This window comes from Eupeodes corollae, chromosome 3, assembly GCF_945859685.1.
Source record: "Eupeodes corollae chromosome 3, idEupCoro1.1, whole genome shotgun sequence".
In the NCBI taxonomy this organism is placed as follows: Eukaryota; Metazoa; Arthropoda; class Insecta; order Diptera; family Syrphidae; genus Eupeodes; species Eupeodes corollae.
The window spans coordinates 1188829-1199655 of NC_079149.1; the positions used below are offsets into that span (position 1 = coordinate 1188829).

Consider the following 10827-nt stretch of genomic DNA (forward strand, 5'->3'; position numbering starts at 1 on the left):
CCAGATACTTTCTTTACTTCCTACACGATTTAATTTCTCTTTTGAATGAACGTTAATTAATAAATCGTTTTAATTAATAATTTGGTTTTACGTATATCTTTGGATTTTGGATGATTTTACGATAACCGTTCTTAAGCGATTGTGGTTTTTAACATAATTTTAAATTATTTACAGTTGTTTTAATGTTTCGTTTTCGAACTTCGATATTCCAAGTTGTTCAAAACAGAAAGTTAAGTGCATAAGAAATGTTGTACCTTTAAAAATTATTAGTTGGTATAAAAATTCAAATTATTCAAACTTAATGCTGCTGTAAGTTTGTCTTAAATGCAAAGATGGTGTGGACTATAATATGGTTAACGTTTTGGAGACTTCATGCTATCAGGTCGCGATTTGAAGGGTTGTAGAGAATTAACACTTATTGTACTAGTAATGAAAGTTATCTTCTTAATAGTTAAAAAGTGTTATTATCAAGTTATTAAAGTAAGCTCTTCGAATGTATGAAAATATCAACATTTGAAACTTTGTAGGAATACAAAATTGACTTTATATTTATGTTTTTTGATAAACTTAAGCAAATTTAATACTGATCAGCATTTTTGGCTTTGTTAACAGTGGTAAAAGTAATAAGGACTTTTGAAAAACATTATTTTTCGAATGTTCAGGTCAAAATCTATACATTTTGGATCTATTTTCTAAGATCAATGAACTTTCTATTTCTGTGAATTAGTGACGGGATGGTTTTTAAAATATTTCAATGCTGAAAAAAGGATTTTTTGATCGATTCGTATGATTTTTTTAAAGTGAATTATGAGTTAATCATTTTAAGCTCATAAGTTTGTATGCTAATTTATTAACTTTCATTTTCAGTTGTACGATATATTTCAATTATCAAATCTCTATGCAAGCTGCGTACTACGCAAATTTCTGTAAAGCCTTAATCTATTAAAAAATAAAGTATCTATCTATCTGAACTTAGCAAGTATTTAATATTTTTTTTATTAAAATTAATAATTGTTTAACTATTTTTTTCTCCTAAATGTAGAGTTTATGGTCAAAAAAAATCCTCAAAGCATCGCTATCATCGTTTTGTGGAAATTCTTTTTAAGATGATATATAGCTTTAGTGTTCTAGAATTCTAAAACGACTCTCGTATTATACACTAAGGGTATAGAAACTAAAATTACATTTGTTGTTGTCAGTTATAGTTTAACATTTAAGCTTCATGTTGTATATACGAAAACGAGATATACAAGTTTGTACATCACAACAAATTATTTACAAAAAAATAGTCAAGTTAGTATTCATGTTTTAATTCAATAATTAGAAATACAAGTTAAATACTTTACTCTTTTACACGATCTTATATTTTAAACTGGGTCTCTTTGCAACTTTGTTCAAAGTTTTAACTTTTAAGCCTCTTATTTAACAAACAAGAAGCTATACATTGAATCAAATATTTTAAACTATAAAATTTGATGTTTTTAGATAAAATATATGAGCAACTTTGTTTACAAACATTTATTTGAAAGTTAATTTAGTGACAACTTGGTGTACACTTATTTTTAAGTTAAAATTTGTAATCTTTACGTTTTAACAACCTTTTAAAACTAACTCTTCCTTCTCGATTTATATTTAAAAAATGAAAATTTAATAGTAAAAAAATATGTACAAGCTCAAGTTTGCAATACCTTCCACTTCACGCACCTGCCTTAGCTTTTGTTAATTCAAATTCATGAAAATCATGTCAAAAACAACGTGTTCCAGTTCCAAAAGACATCGAACAAAAATGCAAATAAATAATAGCTTAACTCTGCTTTTGACCAAAATGTGTCAAACAAAAACTTTTTTAAAATGTTTTGTGTTTGTTCCTAAATTGAAGACTCGTGTAACAGTCTGTAAGTTTTATGATGGGATGAAACAATTTGAGATTTATGGATTTTCTGGAATTTGCATAACCTGGATATAAATTTACACAAGTTGTTCCCGTGTCATGTTGTGATGTAGATGTAGAGACAATGATCAAATTAAAATGTTTGGAAGAAACACACAAATAAAAAGAAAGAAGAAAACTTCAATTTAATTACCTCAAGAAATAATGAATTGAATAAAAATAAGGACCTCTCGTATATATATGTATGTGTAGGTACTGGTACACTCGCAATCGCTGCTTGATATCGTATCCACAATCGACAGAGAAATCCAAAGAAAATCGAAGAATTTAGAAAATTAATCCAATAACATATCCCAAAAACGTGTGTTCGTTTATTTATAACTTTATTTTTTGTTTGTAATTGTAATTCGCTTTATCTGTATTTTTGCAAATAAGGTTCCAAAACTCACAATTCTTTTTTCATTTGAAAATTAATTAGTACACTTTTTCGCATTTCATTATTTTAATTCTATTTTATTCGAATCGAAAAAAAACTTCTCTATGATGATGAAAAACACTAGAAAAAAAATTGGAAAACTAAACTGTTATACAAGATAAGAAAAATTTAGTACAGGGAACTTTTTCCGTATCTTGTCCTACCCGAAACACAAACACATAGAAAACTTTTTTCCAATACAAACATAGGTTTCTTTTTTTTAGTTGTCGGTAACTTTTAGTTTCACACTCTCATTCGTTCCGATTTGGAAAATTGAGAAAAATTGTAATCCACTCTCGTTTCACCTTGAATTCAACATTTTTTTTTTCGAATTACTTTTCTTTTACAATTTTACTAATTTTTAAGGTTTTAATAGCTCGAAAATCATTTTCTCTTAATTTAAAATTTAATTTGTTAGTTATCCTTATCATATCACACTTAGTTAGATAAAATGTAATCTGATGGTCAATTTTGAAAAACTTTTCTTTTCATAGAAAAATCATTTATATAACACCAGTGAATTTAAGTAGCTATTTCTTTTTTGTTTGGTTTGAGGGTAGTTTTAGGTATAACAGATTTAAGAAATGAACATTTTGACATAACACCAATCAACTTGGAATTTAACTTCAATTTTAACTTCAACTTTCAAACTTCGTTTTTGTTATCGTATTTTTAAATTCTTGTTTGTTTTTAAATAAACTTTTTTTTGTATCATATAACAACACACAAATTGGATCGTTGTTTAAATTACATTTAACACATTATTTAACGCGAAAAGGATGTGAAGAAGGACTTAATTTTGTTTTAAATATATTTTGTGTGTGTCGTCGAATTCAAAAAATGTATGTACATGTTTGTATAACAGAAATAGGTTTATTGTTCCGTTTTCCAGTTATAAGGATTTTATTTGTGGTAGGTACCCTAAAGCAGATCCTCCCGAAAGCGAATTTTCAATACCTAAGTGGTTAAAATAGTGATGGTGATGGTATAGTACACGCAAACAGAATATAAAGAAAGGAAAATTGAAAACGTTTTTCCTTCTTTACCATCACCGATGTTCTTGCTCGCTCGCTCTCTTTGGCTCCTTGTAACCATGCATGTAGATATAATTTTCTTCCAAGGAAGAAGAAAATTTCTCTCCCTTTTTTCGTTTATTTTTTTTGTATTTGTTTTTTCTTTCTTTTTTCTTTTTTCTTTTTTTTCACTGCTTAACAAAAGGATTCCCGGGACGGTTTTAGTTACACGACTATTTTCTTTGTTTCTTCTTTGAACGAAACGAGGAAGATTCCAAAAAGAAATGTTTTACATTCAACTTGAACTTAAAAAATGAATGACGGCATTGTTTCATAACACATATTCCGTTTTTGTATTTTTGTAGGTATTTCAAAAATTAATCCGTTTTTGATACTGGAGGAAAAAGAAAAATGGGTAAAAAGGACATTTGAGGAATAAATTAAAATCTCTTAGAAAATATACAACATACACACACGCCGTAGGTATATCGAGGAATATATTTTTTATTCGAAAGAAATAAGAAATTCGAATACCATAAGTATGCAGCACTTTTTGAATTTGATAGAGGACGTTTTTTAGTTTTTGATTAAAAAGTTACAAAACTCATCATAGTGTATTGTATTGAAAAGCATCGATAGGGATTTTTTTAAAACAACAACAAAAACAAAAATCAAGAAAGGAAGAAAAGTATAGTCGAATATTTTCCAAATTTTTCTTCTTTTTTTTTTCTTTTCCTTTTTTTCACTCGCTTTAGGTTGTCTTTTGCCTTTTTTCGAAATGTATCAGCCCACTTTAATTGAACAGTCCACAAATTAGATTGGATTGATTTCTACATGATGTTTATTTGCACAAATTTAAAACATTTTTATCGTGTTATAATACAGCTAGTGTTTATTTTTTAGCTCTTTTTGGGGCACCAAGTAATTAGAAAATATGTACTTTTTAACTACCAAAACGTTTGCGCGTTGCAGGATATACCGTTGTATCCTGCTTCTTGTCTGATGGCCCCAAATGGCACTGAGTTTAGTTGGTGTAGATGGCGCTTGACTGGAAAAAGGGATAGTTGCTAGAGATAGAGACCAGTGAGTCGAGGAAGTGCTATCCAAAAAGATGAAAAGTTTGAGAGAATCTGGAAGGAATAGAGAACTACGGAGCCGGGTTGGAATTTAGAGATAGAGAACGGAAAATGATATGAGTGCAGCGCATGTATAGACCATAAAACTAACGGAATACTTGAGCTTCAGTGTCAAAAATTTTATGACTCCCCCGCTATATTACATGAAAAGAGAGATGGTGAGAGAGTGAGAGTTCGCTAGAGAGAGAGCAAGGAAAGAGAGTAAAATAATGAAAGTTTTCCCTTGAAATTCGACCCCTAAAAACATCAGAAATCTGGTATCCTGACTTTGATAGATAAGGAAGTTTTATGTAAGAGTTCAAAGCTTTTTCGCACAGATGTTAATAGCTCTGCTCAACAAAAGTTAAGTTTCCTTTTTTCCAAAAGGCAAAAGGCACAGACCACGAAGCGTGGAGCATGGAGCATGGAGCATGGAACATGGAGTGGTCGCTTCTTCCTCTTCCAACTCCAACCGAAAAAATAAGCCAAATTTCCCAGTTAAATCGAAAATGTTTTGAGAAGAGTAGGTTATTGTAGGTTACTGTGTATGTACCTTCTATACCTTAAATGTATGCTGCAGGTTATATAATGAACGAAAAGCTTTTGGTCGGATGAAACGTAGAGCTTTTTTCCTTTTTACTTGGAATTTTTGGGTACACGAGCACTTAGGACATTTCTTGTTTTACGAAGTACTCGTACCTACATTAGATATATCCCTTATAACGTTCTATCTATAATGAAATGATACGTACAGAGTTTTGTGAGTGTACTGATGCTGCTGATGCTGGTGCTGGTGCTTGTGCTGGTGCCGCTGTCATTCATTAATTTTGGAAGCCTTAATAATGCCACGTTGATTTATTTTTGGTGTTGCCCTAGGTTATAAACAGAATTAAATCTGTGGAAAATGTTAAATGAAGCAATGCGTAACAAATATATTTGGTTATTCTTTTTCTTATGTTATTTTTTTTTAAAACTTTTCCAAAGAAGAAAATGATTGTCTGATTATGTATATTTGTCCACGTGAATCTTGTAGGTGCCTTCTGGAATTTTATCAGAGGTTTTTTTAATTTATAATTAGACTTTTCTTTATTTTTATGTCAATATTTTCGAATAGAAAAACATAGTTAGAGGATTGTGACATCGTTCGTAGAAAATAACATTAAATTAATTTAGTACTTCATTAAGTTAACTGATGTATTATGATGATCTGGAACTTTTATCAATATCCTTAAGTAGTGCATCGATATTGGGGTCATTTAAGCAACTTATAAAATGTATAAGGCATTCAATAATTATTCCTTAAATTTTAATTTCGGAACTTTATGACCGCATTTTCGATATTTTTGGACTACATTTTGTTCATCGATGTAAACTTGGTATTTTGTGGTTTTATTTTAATTTCTACTTATCGTGAACTCTAAAACTATAAATGGCGTTGAATTATATTATTTTAGTATTTAAGCAACACCCTTAAACTAAAAATTAAAGAAGAAGGTTAAAGAAAAAATCAAAGCATGGATTATAAGTTAATAATGCTAAATAGTGTTCAAGTAATAAATTTGTCCAAAATAGAAATAATTTCAAAGTTAATTTTTTATAGCAAAAAATCATTTCATATGAATTTTTGTCAACAAATTAAGCACCTCATTGATGTGAACATTTTTTTAAATGTAAACATTTCAGGTGTACAAATGTTCCACATACGCCACTTTAGTTAAGCTTCTACGCAAAACTATTAGCTTAATTCTGAGTGTCTACAGTTACTAATTGTTGAATTTGTTTGTATATATATACGTTCAAAAATCATGCTACAGTAAGAATGAGTTGTTTTTTAAACTTTTATTTAAGAAATAAATAAATTGAAATTAAATGCTCTAAAAGTTTGGAACCGTTCATTTTTTTTTTGTTGTTCATTAGAGAAAATTTAAATTTTCTAGAGCAACTAAATTTTGTTATCAATCTTTTAAAAAATGACTAAATTAAATTGATTGCAGGTTTGTATTGTTGTGTTCTTAATATTCTTTTCATAAAATTATTTGAATTTACTAAATTAGTATGAATATGTAGAAGTGCAAACATTTATTTCTTTCATAGAAAATGTTTTGAATATTTTCAGGTTCAAAACGAAAAAGGTATACTTAATTCATGATTGTACGTCTCTTTTAAACTTGGAAAAAAAATGTATATTTAACAATTTTTTAATTTACCAATTACATATTCAAAACTTAGAAATGTCAATGCAAATACGTGTATAGATGTCATATCTTGATAATTAAATTTAATTGTAAGAAACAAAATAGTTGTTTATCAAGTTATTTTTTTAACAATAAATAAACGCAGAATATTAAATTAAATATAAATTTTCGTCTAATGGGACTCAAAATAAAAAAAATACAACGTTTTTCTACTTACCTACTCCACTATCAAAAATAATTCCTCGCTAGAGACTAAAGAGCCTAAGAGACCAATTAATTAGTGCATTTCTTACGTAGGTAGGTTAGGTACTTAGGTAAAGGAATTCTAGGAAAATATCAAAAACTGTTATATATAGAGAAAGGCAAAGTTTTACTATAAGTAAACAAAATTCCTTAAGAAAACAAAATTCATTGTGTAGGTACAAAAATATAGAACAAGAACCGAGAGAGCAAATTGATTTGAATGTATTGTGGTTCAATAAAAGAAAATCTATAATAATCACAACCTGGAAGCCATACCAAAAAAAGGCTATCCTTGATTTTTGTTCGATCATTATAATTCTGGTAACAAAATTTATCCTAAACAAGCAAATTGGATTTTTCTTCTAAAAAATACAGAAAGCTTATCCTCCCTCGCTCTTAGTAAATCCCCACTACAGAGCCACATTCAAAATGAAAATGAACAGGAAAAAAAAAAAACAGAATTAAATATAAAACAAAAATAACAAAAAATCTATGCGCATACAAAATAATCAATAATTCTGACACATGCTCCTTGGAATCGTACTTGTCATACTGACACACACCCGGTCTTCTCAAGGCGCAGGATGGAAGTGTGTGCAAATGCTTTTGTTGAACATTAGAGAGAAGAAAAAAAAATAACACAAATATTAAAAAAACATCCTTCCTAACCAGCCATTGTCATTTTCAGTTTACCACCCTGACAACATTTTTCAAAACTCAAACTCAAACAAAACAGTGGTGCCTTTATGTCACGCACAGACTAAAGCTCCGACAAGCGACAACTATCACAATCAGGAGCAGTTTCTCAAATGCACGGCCAGGAGCACACGTTTCCAGGGGGGTTGACCAAATAAAGGACGAAACAAGGCTCAAAGAAAGCTAGCCATATAGCCACCGCACATGAACATGACCAACAACAAATTTTAATGCATACAGCGCCACCCAAAGGTAAGTTTTGCAAACACAACCCGAACTTGCGCACTCGGCCTCAAAATATGTGGTTACAACGTATTTTTTTGTGAATGAAAATTTAGTTGTAACGAAAATCGGAAGGAAGGGCAACTTTTTCCTCTTTTTATTGGAAAATAAATATGGGCCGCTGACCCATACACCGGGCAAGTGCGTGAAGCTCTCCCACAACATCGCATCACCCCGCACCGCACCAGCCTGCCTATACTAAGAAAGCTTTAAAAAGAGAAAGTTCGTTTTTGATTTGAGGAATTTTGGAGAAAGCTTATGGTCTATGGGTTAGTTTTTATTTTTAATACAAATTTTTTTTGTTCATTTCACTGCAGAATTTGGAATTTTAAAACAAAAAATATACGTAGGTACTTACAAACATTAAAGTTTTGAAAAAGCATGGCATGTGCTTTTATCTCAAAAGGTATATAGGTTAAACCACGTATAGTTCTATATTAACGCCATGGAAATATGTACCTATGAATGTTTATTGAAACAAAAATAAGCTTCTGATTTGAAAATATTTAAGGTATATTGAATACATATTGCAGTTGTAATATCTTCAAAACCGTTGTAAGTCAGGTTGGGTTAACTTTTCGAAAATAGTCTTGAGGTTCATAATAATAAAAGTAGGAAATACAAGACTTGTCAAGTTGTACACTGTACATATAGGTTAAAAAAATCAAGACTGTTTTTTTTTGAATAATTATTAGAAAGATTAAAAAAAACTTAACCTAAATTGTTTTTCAAAACACAATTGAATTTGACTACACCATTGATTTATTGATTGCCCTGTCAAAAAACTTTCAAAACCTATCAATTCTTAACTGGCAGCTCAATAGATAAATAATTATTATATTTATATTGCATTTTTAATGAGTAGGCGACAACGTTCATGTTGGAGTATTAACAATTCTTCAGAATAGAATGTAAATATTTCTGGAAAGATGAGAACAAGGGTTCACTCCTAATGGTGTTTTAAAACAAAGGTATCACTTGAAGTTGTTCAGTATTTTTGGTGTACAACTTCAAAATGATGTCGTATCATACTTACTTACTTAAGGTGGCGCTACAGTCCGGGGCGGACCTGGGCCTCAACCAACAAGCGTCTCCAGCCAGCTCGGTCCCTAGCTAGCTGTCTCCAGTTTCGCACGCCAAGTTGGTTGAGGTCCTCTCCCACCTGGGTGCGCCACCTGAGTCGCGGTCTTCCTCTACTGCGCCGTCCCTCGGGATTGGATTCGAAGACCTTCCGGGCTGGAGCGTTGATGTCCATCCGCTCTACATGACCTAGCCATCTAAGCCGTTGGACTTTGATTCTGCTAACTAGGTCAGTGTCGCTGTACAGCCCGTACAGCTCGTCGTTATATCTTCTCCTCCATTCTCCATCTATGCGTACGGGACCAAAAATCGCCCGAAGAATTTTTCTCTCGAAGCATCCTAAGACGCTCTCATCTTTCTTTGACAGGGTCCAGGCCTCAGCGCCATAAATGAGAACCGGGATGATGAGTGTCTTATAGATGGTGATTTTACATGCTCGAGAGAGGACTTTACTTCTCAATTGCCTTCTAAGTCCAAAGAAGCAGCGATTTGCAAGAGTTATTCTTCGTTTGATTTCAGCGCTGGTGTCGTTGTCTGCATTAATAGCGGTGCCTAGGTAGACAAAGTCCTTAACTACCTCAAAGTTATAGCTGTCCATGGTGACGTTTTGTCCAAGACGTCGTCGTTCAGTGTCCTTTTTTGATGACAGCATATACTTGGTCTTGCCCTCATTGACCACTAAACCCATCTTCTTCGCTTCCGTCGCAATGCTCAAAAACGCTCCACTGACATCACGCTTTGATCTTCCAATTATGTCAATATCATCTGCGTATCCGAGTAATTGGATGGATCTTTGGAAGATTGTGCCTCTAGTGTTGACGGTTGAGTTTTGCACAATTCTTTCCAGAACGATGTTGAAGAAGTCGCATGACAGTGCATCGCCTTGTCTAAAACCTTTTTTGACATCAAATGCATCGGTAAGATCTTTTCCGACCTTGATAGAGCAGCGTGCATTCTCCATCGTCATTCTGCACAAACGGATAAGTTTGACAGGGATGCCAAAACTAGACATTGCTCGGTAGAGCTCTTCCCTATAGATGCTGTCATACGCGGCTTTAAAATCGATAAAGAGATGGTGGGTATCGATTTGGAGCTCCTGGGTTTTTTCCAAGATCTGCCGTAGTGTGAATATTTGGTCGATAGTGGACTTTCCTGGTCTGAAGCCACACTGATAAGGACCAATCAGGTTGTTGACGAATGGCTTCAGACGTTCACATAATACGGCAGAGAGGATCTTATACGCAATGTTAAGAAGACTTATGCCTCTGTAGTTGGCGCAGTTTAGAGGGTCTCCTTTCTTATGAATCGGGCACACTATGCTGAGATTCCACTCATCGGGCATGCTTTCTTCCGACCAAATTTTGCAGATGAGTTGGTGCATGCTCCCTACCAAGTCATCGCCTGCTGCTTTGAATAGTTCGGCGGTGATGCCGTCAGCTCCAGCAGCTTTGTTTGACTTAAGTTTAGATATAGCTATCTTCACTTCGTCAAGGTCGGGTGGGCGGAATTGTTGATCTGCGTCGCCGAGGTTGAGTGGTTCTATCTCCCTTACAGCGGAATTCGGTTCGTCATCGCCGTTATATAATTTGGAGAAGTGATCTTTCCATATTCTCAGCATCGACTGTGGTTCTACTACGATGTTCCCTTGATCGTCTTTACAGGCTTCGGTTCGTGGCTGGTACCCTTGGGAGGTTTTTTTTACCTTTTGGTAAAATTTACGAACCTCATTCCTGTTGTGACATCCTTCTATCTCCTCGATCGCGCGCTTCTCATGCTCTCTCTTTTTCCGTCTAAGAAGCCGGTGTTCCTCTCTCCTCTTCTGCTCGTAGAGCTCGCG

The 10827-nt window shown here is 32.7% G+C and overlaps 1 protein-coding gene across 1 annotated transcript in view; it reads right to left on the reverse strand.

Annotated features, from left to right (window-relative positions):
* Nucleotides 1–4483, reverse strand: part of LOC129949114 (myb-like protein AA) — a 71416-nt gene extending 66933 nt beyond the window's left edge. The window contains exon 1 of the mRNA XM_056060371.1: nt 2085–4483. The gene's annotated coding sequence lies outside the window, so the exon portion shown is untranslated. The remainder of the gene's footprint in view (nt 1–2084) is intronic.
* Nucleotides 4484–10827: the final 6344 nt, after the last annotated feature.